At 49.5% G+C, this 9,350-nt stretch overlaps 1 long non-coding RNA gene across 1 annotated transcript; it reads left to right on the top strand.

Moving 5' to 3' along the window:
- Window positions 1–2,513: 2,513 nt before the first annotated feature.
- On the top strand, window positions 2,514–8,603 carry LOC128315899 (uncharacterized). Its single transcript, XR_008299042.1, has 2 exons — window positions 2,514–2,971; window positions 5,279–8,603. It is a non-coding gene; the product is annotated as an uncharacterized LOC128315899 (long non-coding RNA).
- Window positions 8,604–9,350: the final 747 nt, after the last annotated feature.

A 9,350-nucleotide genomic window follows, 5' to 3' on the forward strand; every position in this document is an offset into this window, starting at 1 on the left:
GGCAAGCCTCCTCTGGGCTGCCTTCTCCAACTTTGCTCATGAACTGAAGGGCAGAAATTTCCCTCCTGTGCCTATACACCACCTAGGAAGAACTTGCCCTTAACTTGGCCCCTGCAGATCCTCCTCTACTTTGGAAACTCCTGGAGCCCCCCTGGGGGAAGATGGCCAGTGTAGACATTCCTGGGGGGGCCCTGGAGCCCTGGCCCCCAGGATTCATTCACCCACTGTGCTGTGCCTCAGAGTGGGGCTTGATTCAGGTGACTTCTGGCATCTGTTTACCCTCCTGATCCAGCCAGCAACCGATGGACATGGGCCCCTCAGCAACCCCACGTGGGGTTAGGTTTCATACTCCAGACAGGACCGATGCCGATGCCAGGCTCACTGGGGGCCGGGACCTGGAGGGTTAAGCCTTTCCTGCCTCCTGCCTGCCCCCTGCAGTGCTGGCCCCAGCTGCTTGGAATCCCTGGGGTCCTGTAGGGCCCTCCCGCCAGCCAGAAGGGCAGCAGAGCCAGGAGAGGAGGAGGAGAAGGAGAAGTGGAAACAGGCCTCAGGGTACCCCCAGTCAGGGAGGGGAAGGGAAGGGAAAGGATGGAGGGTGGACAGAGGATGGCTGTGAGGTAGGGGAGCCCCACTAGCCAAGAGTGGAGAAGGCAGGACCCCTCTTCTAGAGCCAGGCAGCGTGCAGGGGCTGCCTCAGGCGTTTGGGGGCTGTGGGGAGATCAGGGCACAGGCTATCGTGCTCGGCTGGCCCCTGCCTCAGAGCCAGCTCTTGGCGTGAAACCCTACCCAGTGCTGGCTCCTGATCCTTTTTTTCTTAATAAGGTCGGATCAGAGTGAGTCAGAGGAGCCAAGTTTCCTGTTAGGCTCTGTTGGAATAAACCCCGCTCGGAACATAGCTTGGGCCTCTGCGTAGGTCCTCCGGGCCAGGGCTGTGGCCCTGCTGGCCATCTCTGCAGAGACCAGAGAGCTGGGGTCCCTAGGGTGACCCTGCTGGGGACCTGGCCTGGCCCTCGGCCATTCCCTGGAGAAGCCTGTTAAACTCAGAGCTTCAGCCTTCATCTGTCTCTTGGGGGTGACAATACCTTTCTTGTGGTCAATTTGGTAGGATGAAATGACATTATGAAAAGTCCCCCAGGCACAGTGCCAGGCACGCGGCCACCATTTTCTTCCTTCGGCACCTCCCGAGGGTGTTCCCCCTCCCCCCATTTTCTCTGTCCCTTTCCTGTTTTTATCTGTCTTCAGCATCCTTCCTAGTTTGGGGCTGAGTGCCACCCCTCTTCTTCCCTCCTCTCCACTCCCTCCCTCAGCCTCCTTCTCCCTTCCTGTCTGGATCTCCTGCAGCTCTGGGAGCCCAGGGGAGCCTGCCTGGCTCCCCCTCTCCAGCCCCAGGGCCAGGCCTTGCCTCAGTAGCTGGAGGTGTCCTGGCATCCTTCGACTGCAACTTTCAGAGTGGCCGTCTGAGAGAGACCTGGGCGGGCTGTAGAGGGTGCAGAGCTTGGCTCCAGGGAAGGCCTTGAGTCACCAGGCTGGGCTGGGCTGAGCTGTCTGGACCTGAGGGGGTGGGGTGGGGGCTCCTGTCTAGGTCCTGTCCTTACAGGCTGGGATTCACACCCACATTTTTAAGATCTAGCCATACGGTTGAGACGTGTTACCAGTCCCTGGCACTAGGAACCAGTCTCAAGGGACCTTGGAGGGCTGGCGATGCAGGGCTGAAAGCTTGTTGAGAGCGCATGATTTCGCTAAGCACTTACTATGCTCTTGGATCTGGGTTGGGCTGCTCTGTGGCTGGGGCTCTCTCATGGAGCAGTTAGTGTCCCGTGATCCTGTGATGGAAGTCCAGGTTCTGGAAAATCCATGCAGGAGTGAGAGAGTGTCAGTCCTGACCAGCAGAGGGGAACAGAGAAGGGACTGAGTGTGGGACGCCTCACTGCTTTGTAGAGGCGAGGAGGCCCATTGTGGGTCCGAATGTTTCTGTGATTGGGGGGTAGGGATGTGTCCCACACAGGGCAGGGCCTGGTCTCCCCCTCCTCCCTTCGATCCCTGACTGCTGAGCCCAGGCCCTGGCACCTGGGCGGGCAGCTCAGGAAAGGGCATTGATGGGATTTGTGTTGAATCGGGAACAGAAGGCCCAGCCCAGCCAGCCTTGGACCACGAACTACATGGCGCTGCCTCTGGAAAGGGGGCTGAAGGAAGTGCTGAACGAGGAGGCCTGGCGAGCTGGCACGGAACTTGCTGACTCTGCAGGGAGAGGACCACCGAGTGACCATTGCCAGCTGAGGCCTGTGCTCTCCGCTCCCCAGCAGCCACATCTGGCGCAATGGTTGGGGAAGCAGGGGGGCTTTGGTCCCCAGAGCCAGGCCAAGGGAGGGGCCCATGGTGGGGACTGGGGCCCTTTGGTTTGGAGTGTCTCTCCTCAGGGCTGAAACTCTGGAGAAGTCCGGAAGTCGGGGGGGGGGGGAGGGGAGGTCAGGACCTTTGGTGGGGGGGACAGATGGGGTGGGGGTGGGGGGAGGGAAGGAACCCATCCTTCTCTAGGACCCAGGGGAATTCAGTAGCCCTGGCCGCCTCCCACTCGGTTTTCCCTCCCAGCTCTCTGGGCCCCTTCCCCTGTGGTTCCCTGGGGAATTGGAAATACCAGAGCTGAAATAACAGTCTGGGCACAGAGGCAAGTCTCCATGGAGGGCAGGAAGCCCCCTAGATCCCCCTCAGCCACCCGCCTGGCCATCTTCTGGTTTTCCTGACTTTCTCCCCCTCTCAAGAGGCAGGCGGGGCTGCGGCCTGCTGAATGGGTAACCTTGCCTGTTCCCACCCAGACCCCTCTGGCCCAGGACTCCGGAGCTGGTAGAGGCCCAGCTGATCCTCAGTCCAGGAAGGAAGAGAGGGGATCTCATCCCAGGGCCTTCCTCAGTGAAGGGATTGTGCAGAAACTGCCGTCTGGGGCCTGCTGAGCGGGAGAGCCCCTTCTGTCAAGGTGGGGGGTGGACCTCAGCCAGGAAGCAGTGGGGGGGGGAAGGAGGTTAACAGTCCCCTGCCCAAAGGAGAGAGCCAGCCAGACCAAGCAGGGTGCCAGTCCCCTGGGTTACGGCCCTGTAAACCCTGAGGAGAGAAACTGAGGAAGGAACCCAATGATGCTGACTAATAACATTCTGGCAAGGCTGAGGGAAGTCGCTCTCCTCTCCTCTCTCTGCTTTTATCTTCCTGCCCCTGTTCATTTGGGTCTCACTGGGTTTCTCTAGCTTTTTTCTTTTTTCTCCACACCTTCCCCCATCTTGTCATTCATTTGTTCACTCATTCATTCACTCATTTACCTTCTCCATCTCCATTTCTGTGGCCTGCGGTCTCTTCCATCTGTCTGTCCTTTTGTCTGTCTTCCCCACTCACTCTGTCTCTGTCTGCCCAGTTTGTCTCCCAACTACTCATCTTCACATTTTTTTTTAAATTTTTTATTTTTGAGAGAGAGACAGAGTGTGAGCAGGGGAGGGGCAGAGAGAGAGGGAGACACAGAATCCGAAGCAGTCTCCAGGCTCTGAGCCGTCAGCACAGAGGCCGACGCGGGGCTCGAACCCACGAACTGTGAGATCATGACCTGAGCCGAAGTCGGATGCTTAACCGACTGAGCCACCCAGGCGCCCCTCTTCATCTTCACATTCTGTCAGCATGTCCCCTGCATACCTGCTGAAGGCCAGGCCCCGGCTGGTGGCAGGGGTGACAGAAGCCTCACCTGGCTGGTCCCCAAAGAGCCCCAAAGAGCAATCTAGTGAGGGCAACACAATAGACAAGACCAGAGTGACAAGCCCCCAGTGGAGGCGAGGGCGTTGTGCCAACTCTCTGTGACCTTTGAGAGAATTTCTATCTGTCTGTCCATCCAACCATGGTCCCTGTCCATGTGTGACTCTGTGTGTGACTTCACCCTTGGGAGGTGGCTCGCTTTCTGCTTTCCCTAGGGCTCATGCAGTTTGCTTATTTCCCTCTGGTGGGGGGAGGCCAGTGTTCTGGGGCGGGTGGCCAGGGCCCGGCGCTCCAGTGTGCTTCTGAGGCGTGAGTCTGATGCCTGGGATTCTACTCAAAGGGTGTAGCTTTGCAGGCGGTTAGTGGTGGTCATGGGTATGGATTAAGCTCCTACTGTATGCCACGGGACTGGACAAAACAAGGTTCTTCACTGATGGTGTTTCCTGTAGTTTAGTGGGTGGGACCACCTTTCCCCCCCACACCGCCCCCACCCCAGGAGCCCTCCAGGAGTTTAGTTTTGCCCACCCGGGGCCTGGAAGTAGGGGTCACAGCTTATGAAAGAGGAGTGGAGGCAAGGTGCTAGCAATCTCTCCTTCATGTATTCTATAGCTTTTTATTTCAGTTTACAAAAGAAATGAGTTACAGGAAATTTAGAATATAGACAAATCAAAAAAAAAACAAAACAAAACAAAAAACCTTACACTGTAACCACTCTTTAGAGTGACCACTCTTTCAGGCTTTTTCCTTCATTAAAAAAATTGAGATCATGCTGCACACATTGCTTTATAACCTGCTTTGCTTACGCAGCGATATTGGATGACCATTTTCTCATGTCAGGGTAACCGTCACGACCTGCTTCCCCTTTCAGCATTCACACTGACCCCTGGGAGCTCCTCCTTGCCCAGAAGAAGAGGTGGCCAAGACTTTGTTCCCTCTAGATGCCTCTGTTTGGGGCTAGCTCCAGCCTCCCCTGTTAAGCCCTCCTCCCCTTCAGGACTGAACCTGGATCCTGAGGCTGCAGTCAGATCCTCAGTTTCACTCTGGCGGGGGGAACTCGCGTCTAGGTTGGGGCATCCTGACCCACTGGTCAAGATGGAAGGTAAAGTGCCGATGGAAGGATTGCCATAACTTCTGTCCATCCGCTTCCTTCCTTTGGTAGCAAACTCCCCAAGGAGTAGGCTGGTGGCTGCCAGCCTTATGCCTGCAGAACCAAGAGGGACTCTGGGGACCCCAGAAGACTAGCTCCATAGACGTGACTGGGTTCCCCAAGAGGAAAAGCATCTGACAACATTTTTAAAATAACTTAAAAGTGTTTTACTATAGGGGAGCCCAGGTGGCTCAGTTGGTTAGGCATCCAACTCTTGATCTTGGCTCAGGTCATGATCCTGAACATGAGAGCCCCACATGGGGCTCTGTGCTGACAGCATGGAGCCTGCTTGGGATTCTCTCTCTCCCTTTTTCTCTGCCCCTCCCCTGTTCTCTCTCTCTCTCTCTCTCAAAATAAATAAATTATTTTCAAAAAAATTTTTTTACTATAATGTACACACAGAAAAGCATGCAAAGTGTAAAGTTTGATGAACGATCCCAGAGTGAAGACACCCATGGAACTACCACCTAGATCGAGAAATGGAACATCACAGCAGCTGGCAACTTCCGGCAGGAAGCTCCTTGAAGTTCTGCTTATGTCAGCACTTGGCTACATCTAAAATGATTTTTCTTCAACAAGATTTTTGATGACTGAATTCTATGTTTAGATCATAATTTAACTAGTAACCTCCCTTTGTTGGTTTCATTTTACTTTTTTAGCTCTTATAAACGAGGCTGTAATAAGCAACCTTGCACGTAAACCTTTGTCTGCCTCTGCTATGTAGTAGCCTCAAGTGCCTGGGTTTGGATCCAGCCCTCCTTTGTGAGCTGCAGGACTCACTATGCCTTATTTCTTTCTGTCAAATGGGAATAACGGTAAGGACTTAAATGAGGTGACATATAGGGTGTGTTTAGTACAGAGTCTGGTGCTTACAAACAATAAGCATCAGGCATTATTAGTTCCTTAGATTCATTTATTAGAAGCTGGATTTCTGGAGAAAGGGTTTGAATATTTCTAAGGTTTTGAAACAAGTTACTCAGCTGTCTCTAGAGTGCCCTGGCTCTTATCGCCACTGGGTACTATCTTCTTAAAGAGCATTAAACATTGGGTAGGTTAAAAACACATCAATGTATTTTTTTAGTTGCATTTCTTTGATTACCTGTGAGAGGGAGCCTTTTTTTAAATGTTTATTTATTTAATGTTGTGTGTGTGTGTGTGTGTGTGTGAGAGAGAGAGAGAGAGACAGAGACAGAGAGAGAGAGAGAGAGAGAGAGAGAGAGAGAGAGAATGAGTGGGGGAGGGGCAGAGAGAGGGAGACACAGAACCTGAAGCAGGCTCCAGACTCTGAGCTGTCAGCACAGAGCCCTACGTGGAGCTCAAACCCACGAACCGTGAGATCATGACCTGAGCTGAAATCTAGAGTCGGATGCTTAACTGGCTGAGCCACCCAGGCACCCTGCATCAGCATTTTTTATACTTTGCTGATGTGCCAAAGCACTTCATTTTTAAGCTGTCAAATTATTAATTTTACCTTATGATCCCAGACTTTATTGTTGTGTGGTCTTTGCTTTCAAGAATATATACATTAAAAAAAATTTTTTTTGTAATGTTTATTTTTGAGAGAGAGTGAGGCAGAATGTGAGCAGGGGAGGGGCAGAGAGAGAGGGAGACGCAGAATCCGAAGCAGGCTTCAGGCTCTGAGCTGTCAGCACAGAGCCTGACGTGGGGCTTGAACTCACAGACTATGAGATCATGACCTGAGCCAAAGTCAGACGCTTAACCGACTGAGCCACCCAGGCGTCTCATATATACTTTTTTTTTTTTTTTTTTTTTTTTAAGTAGGCTCCATGCCCAGTGTGGAGCCCAGTGCTGGGGTTGAATTCACAATTGTGAGATCAAAATCTGAGCTGAGATCAAGAGTTGGACACTTAAGCGACTGAGCCACCCAGGCACCCTCTAAACATTCTCAATTAAAATTTCTTTCATGATGTTATGATTTCATTTGTTAAGCCTTTAGTGTATTTTGTCTTTATGTATGGTGAGAAGTAAGAACATAGCTTTAAAACAACTTAAGCAACTATCCCAATATGGATCATAAATGAATTAATCATTTTTGAGTCATCTAAAGGCCATTTTTAATCATATGCTGAATATATTTTATGTGTTTGGGCTTTCCATTCTGTTCCATTGGCCTATCAGATCATTCTTGCACTGGTATTGTCCATTGCAATAATTATGACAAGTCCCCTTTATTATTTTTTTAAATTATGTTTTGCGGTTGTCATTTATATGAACTCTAGATTTTTTTTCTTTGCCAAAGTAAACAGAAACGAAACAATCCCTCTGGGAATTGGAATTGGCTAAAATGTATAGATTAATTCAATGATGATCAACTTCTTTGTACCATTTGAGTGTTTTCATCCAGAAACATGGCGTTTCTTTTTATTGTGAAGGTCTCTTTTATTGTTATTCTTCAGTGAAGTTTTATTTTATAGATGAGTGTGTTTGGTGCTTCTTTTCATGAAACATAGAATGTGTGTCTGTGGTTGGTGGCTCCAGAAATGGCTCCCAAGGATCCTTGAAAGTCCTCACGTGTATGATCTTCTCCCCTTGTATGTGGGTTCCACCTAGTGACTGCCTTCTAATGAATAGAACATGGCAAAATGTGATGAGGTGTACTTCTGTGATTATGTTATAAAACACTGTGACTTTGTCTTGCTACAACTCTCTCTGGCCCTCTCACCCGCCTGCTGTGATGAAACCACCTGCCACATCGTGAGCCACCTTAGGGGAAGCCCATGTGGCAAGGAACTGAGGGTGGCTTCTGACCACCAAGTAACAAGGAACTGAGGCCCTCAGTCCAACGACCCATGAGGAATGGAATCCTGCCAGCAATCACCTGAGTGCACTTCCCCAGGTGAACCTTCAGATGAGACCACAGCACTGGCTAAAAACTTGATTGTAGCCTCGTGAGAGACCCTGAGACCGAGAACTCAGCTAAGCCACACCCAGATGCCTGACCCACAGAAGCTGTGAGATAGTAAATGTTTTTTTTTTTATTTTATTTTTTTTTAACATTTATTCATCTTTGAGACAGAGAGAGACAGAGCATGAGCAGGGGAGGGTCAGAGAGAGAGGGAGACACAGAATCCGAAACAGGCTCCAGGCTCTGAGCTGTCAGCCCAGAGCCTGATGTGGGGCTTGAACTCACAGACCGTGAGATCATGACCTGAGCCGAAGTCGGACGCCCAACCGACTGAGCCACCCAGGCGCCCCGAGATAGTAAATGTTTTAAACCACTAAGCTTCGGGGTAATCTGTTATGCAGCAATGGATAATTAATATAGTATCTTTTGTGCATATTTTCTTTTTAAAAAAATATTTATTGGTTTATTTTGAGAGAGAGAGAATGTTCATGAGTGGGGGAGGGGCAGAGAGAGCCTGATGCAGCACTCGGCCCCATGAACTGTGTGATCATGACCTGAGCCAAAATCAAGAGTCAGATGCTTAACTGACTGAGCCACCCAGGTGCCCCTGTGCATATTTTCTAACAGGTTAGTCTTTTCTAACAAGTAGAAAAGACATTAACTTTTCTGTAGTTATTTTATGTCTGGCCACTCTTCTATTCTGGTATTTTGTATTTCTTTTCCTAGTTTTTCCAAGAAGATCATCGTATCTACAGATATGTAATAATAATATAATTTTTTCCCCTGTCTAATTGCATTAACTAAGATCTTTAGAACAATGTTGAATAACAAGACAGTAAAAATCTTTGCCTTGTCTCCATATTTAATGAGAATGCTTCTTGAATTCCACTCTTTTGCCGCAGGCTATGGGTTTGAGAGTTAGTATTTTTTATCATGTGAAATAAGTACACTTCAATTTCCAGTTCACTAGAACTTTTTAAAAAGAAAATGAGGAATGGATCTTGACATTTACCAAACATTTATTTGGCATATAAAATGACTTTTCTCTTCTCTGACCTATTGCTGTGGTTAATCAGCTTACTGCATATTTTTAATTAAACTTTTTTCTAAGTTTATTTATTTTGAGAGAGAGAGAGAAAAAGCACATGCCCAAGCAGGGGAGGGGCAGAGAAAGAGGGAGGGAGGGAGAGAGAGAGAGAGAGAGAGAGAGAGAGAGAATCCCAAGGAGGCCCTGCACTGTCAGCACGGAGCCTGATGTGGGGCTTGATCTCACAAATTGTGAAATCACGACCTGAGCCGAAACCAAAAGTAAGACACTCAACCAACTGAGCCACCAAGGCGCCCCTCCTGCATTTCTAATATAGCATCATCCATGTATTCCAGGAGTGTTTGCTCATGGACTTAAACTTTCCACTTAATCTGATTAAAATTTTATTAGGACTTTACGTTGATATAAATAAGACTAGTATATGATGCATTCATTCATTCTGTCTTTCTTTGGTGCCATTTGTCAGGTTTTAAATTTTTTTTAATGTTTATTTATTTTTGAGAGAGAGGCAGAGGGAGGACATGAGCAGGGGAGACACGGAATCCTTAGCAGGCGCCAGG

Source organism: Acinonyx jubatus, chromosome B3, assembly GCF_027475565.1.
Source record: "Acinonyx jubatus isolate Ajub_Pintada_27869175 chromosome B3, VMU_Ajub_asm_v1.0, whole genome shotgun sequence".
NCBI lineage: Eukaryota > Metazoa > Chordata > Mammalia > Carnivora > Felidae > Acinonyx > Acinonyx jubatus.